Raw genomic sequence first — 8,855 nt, forward strand, 5'->3', positions numbered from 1 at the left:
TTACATATTAAACTGATTTAAATGACGTAATTCATGAAAATGCATTTTAGAATGTCTTTCTATCATTGAGGAAAACTAGTGCTATAAAAGTCAGTACTCGTAATCCTTGTGATAGTATTAATGTGAATTTTCCTGTTATATAGTATAGATTATTAGTTGTTTCATCTCTTAGGAAAACACAACAAAGGAAGAATTGACAAAGGGAGAATTTCACTTTGAGTTGAAAAAGCCACACTTGACAAGAAGTTTAAAAGCAGGATAGTATTTATGTAAATATAATAAGAAAACTATAGCTGATCTCCTTGACCTCAATCTCCAATAAAATGACAGAAACATTAGAAATTTACCTGGACTATTCTAAAATAACTAAATACTGAAAGGAAACCTTACAGTGAGCTACACTGAGGGGTCACCTGAAAAGCATTTTGTCCATTGTGCTAGGAATAGGAACATCTTTATATATTATAGGTGATTAAAAGCAAGCAGCGCTTGTTACAGGTAACAGCGCAAACCTCCATAAGGAGCTGCTTGATGGAAGAGTTGACCTCAGTGATCATGGACAATTCTGTCACTTGTTCACTCCATTTTAATTTTAAAGGCCCAGAAATAACAGTTGAGGCCAGTGATGCATCTTTTTGATACTACTGGAAAATTGCATACTCATAAATACCATGTTTATTTCTTTTTAAAGGCAGAAGCACAACGTTGCACCTCTAAATCCAGGTACAAGAGCAATTCACCATTTCAGTGGTCATACTTGTGAATTAGTTTTAGGCACCTGCTAGACACCATAAAAAAAATAATTTGATCAAAGCAGAACAGCCAACTACAGCCTAAGGATGTTGAAAATACAGAACAATATCTATCACCTCAATTGCAACCTTAAAATTGCATGACAGATCAGTTGTAGGAAGAAAAAAAAGTCAACCACAGATCAATGTAATAAAGTGACCGATTACTTGGCTGAGAAAAAATTAGTACCCTACGCATAGACAGATTTCTTTTTGCATTACAGTGACAAATGCTTCCTGATCTTTCCAAGACCCGCACGCATTTACTGATGGTTCATTCAACAGGCCATAGAAGAGACAGAGATTTTCTTAAGTGGGTGCTTGAAACTGCATTGACATTTTTAAAGGAAAATGAAAACAGTTCCTTTGGCCCTGGTTTGTGCTTTTAAGAATGCAATTCCAGGCATAAGCATTTTAAAAATCAGGGCAGAAGCCATTGGGAAGACTGGACTCAAAGGAAGCGTGATACAGTAAGAAATGGCAAGTAAATAAATAAAAGAAATTCTAGCATGCCTAGGTCAGAACAGGTGCTGCAGTTTTCTACACATTATTTAAAAATCAATATTTATTTTAGATATTCTTTCTGATAAAAATACTTTATACCTCTCGTGTTTCCTATAATAGCATATCTGTGAAGCAGCCACGAAATGCTGAGTATTACTGCCATTATGCAACATGAGAGAAAAACTTTAGTGGTATGCTCATGCCTTCAATTTCTGAAACCCAGTTTTATCACATACAGTTTCTGATCTGTGGGTTCTATTTTCCCTGGTCAAAATATAGAACCATAGGAATTTATTTTAGAATTAGTTATGTTAACCTTTAATTTGAGAGTAGCCACAGTATTAAATGATGGATACCCATTAGAAGGAACAAGTTTAAGTCATTGAATCCTTTATACAACATTTTTGTAAAAAATTTAAACATCATTGAGAAGTAGAAAACGTACCAGTCCAGTGATATCTGTCATTACTCATTTTTCATATACTCAGTGTGATTATTCATTACTCAAAAATGACACAGTTAAATGCTAAGGCTTGCTAAAATATTGATCATAATATGTAGGGACATATAATTTATCTGAATCAAGTGAAATATGTTTTCCTCTGCAGAATGATGAAAGCCTGTCTCATTACAGCATTATTTCTACTGAAGTTTCCACCATTAGTTAGTTTAATGACTCTGTGAACATTTTAATTGAGAAGATCTGTGGGTAAGTTGCTCATTCAAGACACAAGGATGGGTTTAGATTCAGGAATGAGAGAACTGTTTAGCTGGCTATGCTCAGCCTGAGAGCTCAGGCAGAAGGCAGAGAAACAGATACGTGAAAATACCCAGATCAGGAGTGGCAGATAGAATTGAAGGGGAAAAGGTAAGATGCTACAAGCTAGAAAACATGAAAGGACATAACATCCTAGTGAGAACACTTGGGTTGGCAAGGTGGCTTATGAACACCTGTTCACTTCTCATCCACACCATCTTCCTTCCTCTCCTTCCCCATCAAAAAAAGAATCCTGTGAGGTCAGTGGAAAACTAAACTACACTGACCTTTGAGAATCAAGTCTTACAAGAAAAGGTAAACAGTGCTATTGTGAACCTTGGTTTCACTCTGAATATCTGCTTTGCAAAGGAGAACAAATTAACCAGCAGTATTGCATCATCCCTTGCACACACGCAATGAGTGTCCAGAGAAGAGCAACAAAGCTGGTGAAAGGGCTGGAGAACAGGCCTTATGAGGAGCGGCTGAGAGAGCTGGGGTTGTTTAGCCTGGAGAAGAGGAGGCTGAGGGGTGACCTCATTGCTCTCTACAACTACCTGAAAGGACGTTGTAGAGAGGAGGGTGCTGGCCTCTTCTCCCAAGTGACAGGGGACAGGACAAGAGGGAATGGCCTCAAGCTCCGACAGGGGAGGTTTAGGCTAGACGTTAGGAAAAAATTCTTTACAGAAAGGGTCATTGGGCACTGGAACAGGCTGCCCAGGGAGGTGGTTGAGTCACCTTCCCTGGAGGTGTTTAAGGCACGGGTGGACGAGGTGCTGAGGGATATGGTTTAGTGTTTGGTAGGAACGGTTGGACTCGGTGATCCGGTGGGTCTCTTCCAACCTGGTTATTCTGTGATTCTGAGTCTTATACATTCAAAGGGAAAATCAGAGCAAACCACTTTTTAACATCAACTACACATAGATGACATGAGCTGCATATAGGGAGGTACCTGTAAATCTCTACATATCCAAATCATGCTCTGCTGTCCTCCTTGAGGATGTGAGCCAGGTCTTTATCAGCTTTTCCATGAAGTCTTGTATTGCTGTCAGTAATGTGACACCAAAGCCCTGATATCAAACTATTTTGTAGCTAATCTTTAATTTAGCAGTAACAAGGACAAGAAGTGTTGCTACAGGAGTTGTGCTCCCTCTGCACCAATGGCGTAAGAGTGGGATTATTCCCACCTGCATAGGCACTTCTCTGAAAAACAGAGTAGTCTAGGGAGAAAATGCACACAAGGAATGTTCTTTAATCAGAAAAATATACTGGGGATGGAGAGAGATGTTTTTATTTCTGATTCCCAACTCCTGAAACAGAAGCTAAGAAGAGCTTGAGTGTAGTTCCATGTCTGGATGTCAGACCATAAGACTAAACCTGTTAGCTCAGTCTCCTTTCAGTTACTGCTGATATTAGAGGAAACCCCACAGGATCTGTGCTCTGAAAACCCACAAGTTACTTCAGAGCATGCAAGTCATGGAAGCTGGGGATCTTTGAGTTCAGTCTGCTGTCTTCAGTTATTTTCTTGCCTTCATTGAAAGATCTTTAACTTGGTACCATATCTTTTCGTAGCTATCTGGTGTCCAGCAAAAAAAAGTCCCTAATTGTGGCTGTTCTCAGAGAGCTGTAATTACTGAACATAAGAACTAGTGGCTTTTGTAGCAACTGATCCAGGGCACAGACAGCTGATTGAAAGCGAGCAAGTTACTGAAGCATAACCAGTTACAAAGGCCAAAAAAAAGAGGTACTTGGAAACACCATAAGGGGGCCAACAACTCAAACATCTTGCATTTAATTTCGTGCTATATGTGCCACAGATTACATTCTCCTTCTGAGGGCTCTTACGGGACAGCCTTAGATGTCATGTGCTCAAATTACTAGTCCAGGGCCAAATACACACTTGCCTTCAGCAAATGGTTACTCAGAGAAATGCAACGGGACAGCAAGTTTTGGCTGCATGGAAGCATTGCTGCCGAAGCATATCCCTCATTTATGAGCAGAAATGCCAGAGAAGCATAGTGGTTTAAAAATATCATGAATCTCTGAATATTTCTGAGAATGCCATTTTATTAAATGCATCCAAACCTGGAAAGCTTAAGCCTAAAAAATGAAAAAGTATTAAACAAGGTAGGATTCATGCTGAACAATCTCACATAAAGAAAATGAAGTGTTTGACATAAACACTTCATAAGCAAGATGATTTACATTATTTTCACTTTGTTTCTGATTAGCGGAAATAAAAATATATAACCCTGCATTCAATTCTTACTTGTTCTGTAGCACCTTTGCTGAACCTTTCTATGAAATCATACACATGCAAGATCAAAACAGAGAGATGGGAAGCAGAATGTACTTTATTATGGCAAATACAGCTCATATCCTCCTCCACAACACAATTTATTAGTATCTAATAGAATTGTAATGTTTCTCATTCTACATTTTTACAGCTGCATCAAAATATTACAGTGTGAATTGCAATTAAACTCACACAGTGCTCTTAGCATAATTTCCCTTGTATTAATACTTAGCAAACCAAGTTATTGGTGTAATATTACTCTTGATACTGGTTGTCATAAAGGGATAAAGCCTCCAAATAGTAATAAAGTATATTTTACTGTAGAGAGAGCAGCGGTACAAAAAACCATTATGCTACTGGAGTTGTTAATTTCTGCGGAAGGGGGTGGGGAGAAAAAAGGCTTTTGACTCCTTAAATTATAGTTTGCAGGTTAGTACACCAACTCACTTAATCTCTCTAAACAGGTAATTTACTTGCTTTCTGAAAGCACCCATGTGCGAGGAAATGCTAGTGCACTCCAGGGATGATTCCAAGATTGATTGCTTGGCTCTAGTCACTGATAACAGAATGCATTCTGCTAAGCTCTCTTTTACATGTGTCTTTAATCTTCGAAGATTTTAGAGGGAAAAAAAAATGGAGGGACAATATTTGTTTCAGATAACCTCAGTTTGAGTGTGCGGTCTACTTGACTGAAGAATTTTGAAGCAGGAGGGCTAAACTACTATTTGCAAATGGCAACAGGTACATTAATTAAGGACAGAGCAATTGCAGGTGTCGTATGCTTATGTTATCCATTAGGAAGTTGAAAAGTTGCATTTTCTATTTTACAGCTGCTCCTTAGATTTGCTGCTGACTGGAGGTTTTTTTGTGGTTTATAGTTCAGAACTGAGTTCATGGAAGAATTGGAGAGGTTTAGTCTTTGTTTTATGGAGGAAAAGTACAACAAAGTGGCTGAATTAAATGCCTTTAAGTGGCAGGATTGCTTAAGTTGGGTAGTTCTATGAAAGCATCTGAAAGTAGAACTTTAATTTCAAGGTTTAAGTTTTTGCTGCTTCTCTTAAGAACTCACCAGGTAAAGCCATCTATTTTGTACTCTAAGTGCTGACCCATAGTGTAATCAGAAATGGAGCTGCAGTGTGGGTCAACATGTTTGAACAGATTTTGCCCTGTTACTCAAGGGCTGGAAGCAATGAAGACTTGGCCACGCAGACTGCAACCAAACACCTGGTGAGCCTGTGCAGTCTGTCCTATAAATCACATCATGAAAGAAAAAAAAAGACTCTTATTAAGTTAAAAATAAAATCCCAGTCTCAGGGTGATGCTGAAGGATGTTTTGAAAAATATTATCTTGACTTACTTCAGATTGGCATGTGGTTTTGCTAACAGCCAGTGTGTGTTACTGATGAAGGATCCTCTTGGTTGGTAGCCTCACATTTGCAAAGTCATTTCTGTCAGTGGGAATTTCTCTTCCTTCCAGATAAGAAGTCCCTTTGCACCAGGGTTTGAGACTGCTGGGTAGGGGAGGTGGTAAATCTGTGAATGGACCCCCATGCACAGAGGCCATGTATAGTGCCATACAACATCACAGACCAAGAGAGTTATAAAACAAATGTTCCAAAGCTGCTGCAAGCTCCAGTCTCACCTGCCATTGATGTCAGATTGTTTCTAACAGCATAGACTTCTGTCTGTGACAATTACTGGTGATAGATCCTCTGATCCGGGTAGGCAGAACATGAGGAGTCTGTGTCACAGCCTGCAGAACTAACATTGTTTGTAGTGTCTGGGATTTGCTGTGTCATTCATGAACTGCCAAGATAACTGCATCATTGCGATGTGTCACACATTTCATATTTTTTCTAGCCTTTCCTTCTCCCTCCCTTATATTTTATCTCTCAGCCTAAGCTACTATCCTCCAGAATAGAGCAAAGTACTTGAATATGATGAAAAGGCCATTAATTGCCATCAGCCTGACCTGCCATCACAGACTGCCTCCCTCCTCACTCAGCATGTGGAGGCTAATCTCCTAACTCTGTGCTGCTGTACCCAGTAGAATAATCACTCCTGAGACCAGCAACAGTGACATTACATTTGCTCATAAGGCTATGAGAACTTGGCAAGATGAAGAATACAAAAACTGTATGGTGACAGTCTGTATAAAAAAAAAAATTAAGTATTCAAGGTCTAACCTAAAACCTATATAAATTCAGTAGAAGTTTCAAATGTGGCTCCTAATATCTTAAGCACATCTTAGAAAGACCTTGAGCAGCCAGGACTGTGGCAGGGTTTACTGAACTAAGTCTGGCAGAATGTGAAATTATCCATCCCTTCCTCTATTTCTCATGGCACATTTCCCATCAGTATAATTTACAGGAAAATGATCAAAATATCATTAAGAAATGTCAGTACTCTCAGTCAAGCTTCTTTCAGAAATATAAGCAGCGTGTGGCAGGCATAATAAAGTCATGATTAGGAGCGTCCTTTAAATCACAGGAAGGAGAAGCAGAGTAGATGTGCCCTATTCCATCTCCAAATAGGCTGTTTGCATGACGGTTAGCAGGTACATAACTAGCAAATGCCCAGGCATAACTCAATTCTTTAATGCCTGTAAAGATATTTGTACTTCTGCACTACCCAGCGATAGCAATAACATCATTTTCTCTCTGTACATCAGAAGCCACTGACAAGTCAACTCAAGGACACATTGCAGAAGTCGCTTCCCTGCTCAGCCTGGCTTCAGGGTCAAGCAGAGGCAAAGTAGCAGCTGAACTTCAGTGCACGAGAACAGATGCTGATGTAATTCTTGACATCGACAATGGTCATAGTTACCCCACAGTTAGCTTTGGTTTCAGCCTGAGAAATGAAGAATGTCAAGGAAGGGGTGGAGGAACTAGAAGACAGACACCAGAGCGAGTCATAAAACTAAAGAAATGAGCTCTATATGAGCACTACCAGTTCTCCTCAATCTCCTCCCAGCCTTATTTTTGCTAGCAACCCCAGGCACACAAACCAAGGCAGACACAGATGCAAGAAGAGAGCCATTTGTCCTGCGATTACATTACTCTAATTAGCCATATAGCCTTGGCAGCTAGGACTACATTTGAGAAGGAAAAGACATTCTTCACTGCTTGCTCTATTTCTACAAAGGAATGAAAACATGGCATCTGTAGAAAATACACTCACTAAATTAATTTGGGTAAACCAGGAGTTTTGTGAAACAGTTTAATAGTGAGTCCAAAAGCAACTGAGGAAAAAAAATAACATGCTAAGAAAAACAAGCATGTCTCTGTACACAGCATTAGGTATTTCTGTTGAGTGCTTCACATTTTGAAGGAAAAAATCCCTGAGGCGACTGAAGAAAGGGGTGAGCCCCCACAGGGCATTATTCCTGGCTCACTTCCAGAAAGGATATTCCCACAATGGATATTTCTAGTCTAGAAGAAGAATGCCACACTTATGATTCCTTTAGCCTTTTTTAGAAACTACAACTCTCCTCTTATATTTGTCAGACTCTGACAAATCCACTTCCCTGGGTAGACATACCCTTTATTGCATGGGACCTATTCTTAGATCCAGGTAAAATGTTACATGACCACTCTCGACAAGAATTAAAGGAAAATGTGCGTGTGAGGTACTGAATATACACAGCATTTGTCAGAGATGCTGTGGAATTGGAGATCTTAACTACAGTCCCAGCCAAGGACCATTGGATGCAGAGATGTAGAAGCTTCAGCTTAGCTTCTGGCAACACCACCACATATGCACATGTATCATTAGCAAGTTGGTTACGAAACAGGTACCAGCAAGTGTCTCAGGGCAAAGAGTTTCCTGATCTTCAGGCACAGTAAAGTAGTGAGGTCAGTTGTGTTCAAAGGATTCTCTGTTATCTTGTTTCTTTCTTAAAAGAAGCCCTGCAAATCCTAGATCCACCTATGCCAGATTTGAAGCAGATACCAGATTGTTTTACTTCCTCAGTTTGGACATGGCAAACAACAACAACAAAAAAAAAAAACAAACCCCAAACCGCAAGATAATACACATGGGAGCTGTGAGCTTTTCTTACAGCTGAAATGATTCTTTCATGCAACAAAATATTGCTGTAAAACTTCCCTTGCTGTAAATATAATCATTGCCAAAATGTGCATTGGCTTTCCTAGCCTCATTTGTCCAGCTCAGTCATAAAATGGTAAAGAAACCAAAGCCTAGATGCCAGCTAAAACTGTGCTAAAGCCAAAGGTGAAGACTAGATCATACTGTTCTACCTGGTAGAAAGAACACAAAGGCACCCAAAAAGGATTGGACTTACAGACAAGGCTTAGACTTTTTTTTTTTTAGGGCCATAAAAAAAGATAAAATACCCACTTACAAAAGATGTGTGCTGGTGGTGGTAAGGCCAGCTTGCAAGGTGATAGCTACACTTGCATATTGCTTCTAGTGTAGGATTATTTCCAGACACTCAGTGTTCTGGAGACATTTATCATATACTGCCAAACAACTAACGTTAGCATCTACT

Source organism: Phaenicophaeus curvirostris, chromosome 13 (assembly GCF_032191515.1).
Source record: "Phaenicophaeus curvirostris isolate KB17595 chromosome 13, BPBGC_Pcur_1.0, whole genome shotgun sequence".
NCBI classification, from domain to species: Eukaryota; Metazoa; Chordata; class Aves; order Cuculiformes; family Cuculidae; genus Phaenicophaeus; species Phaenicophaeus curvirostris.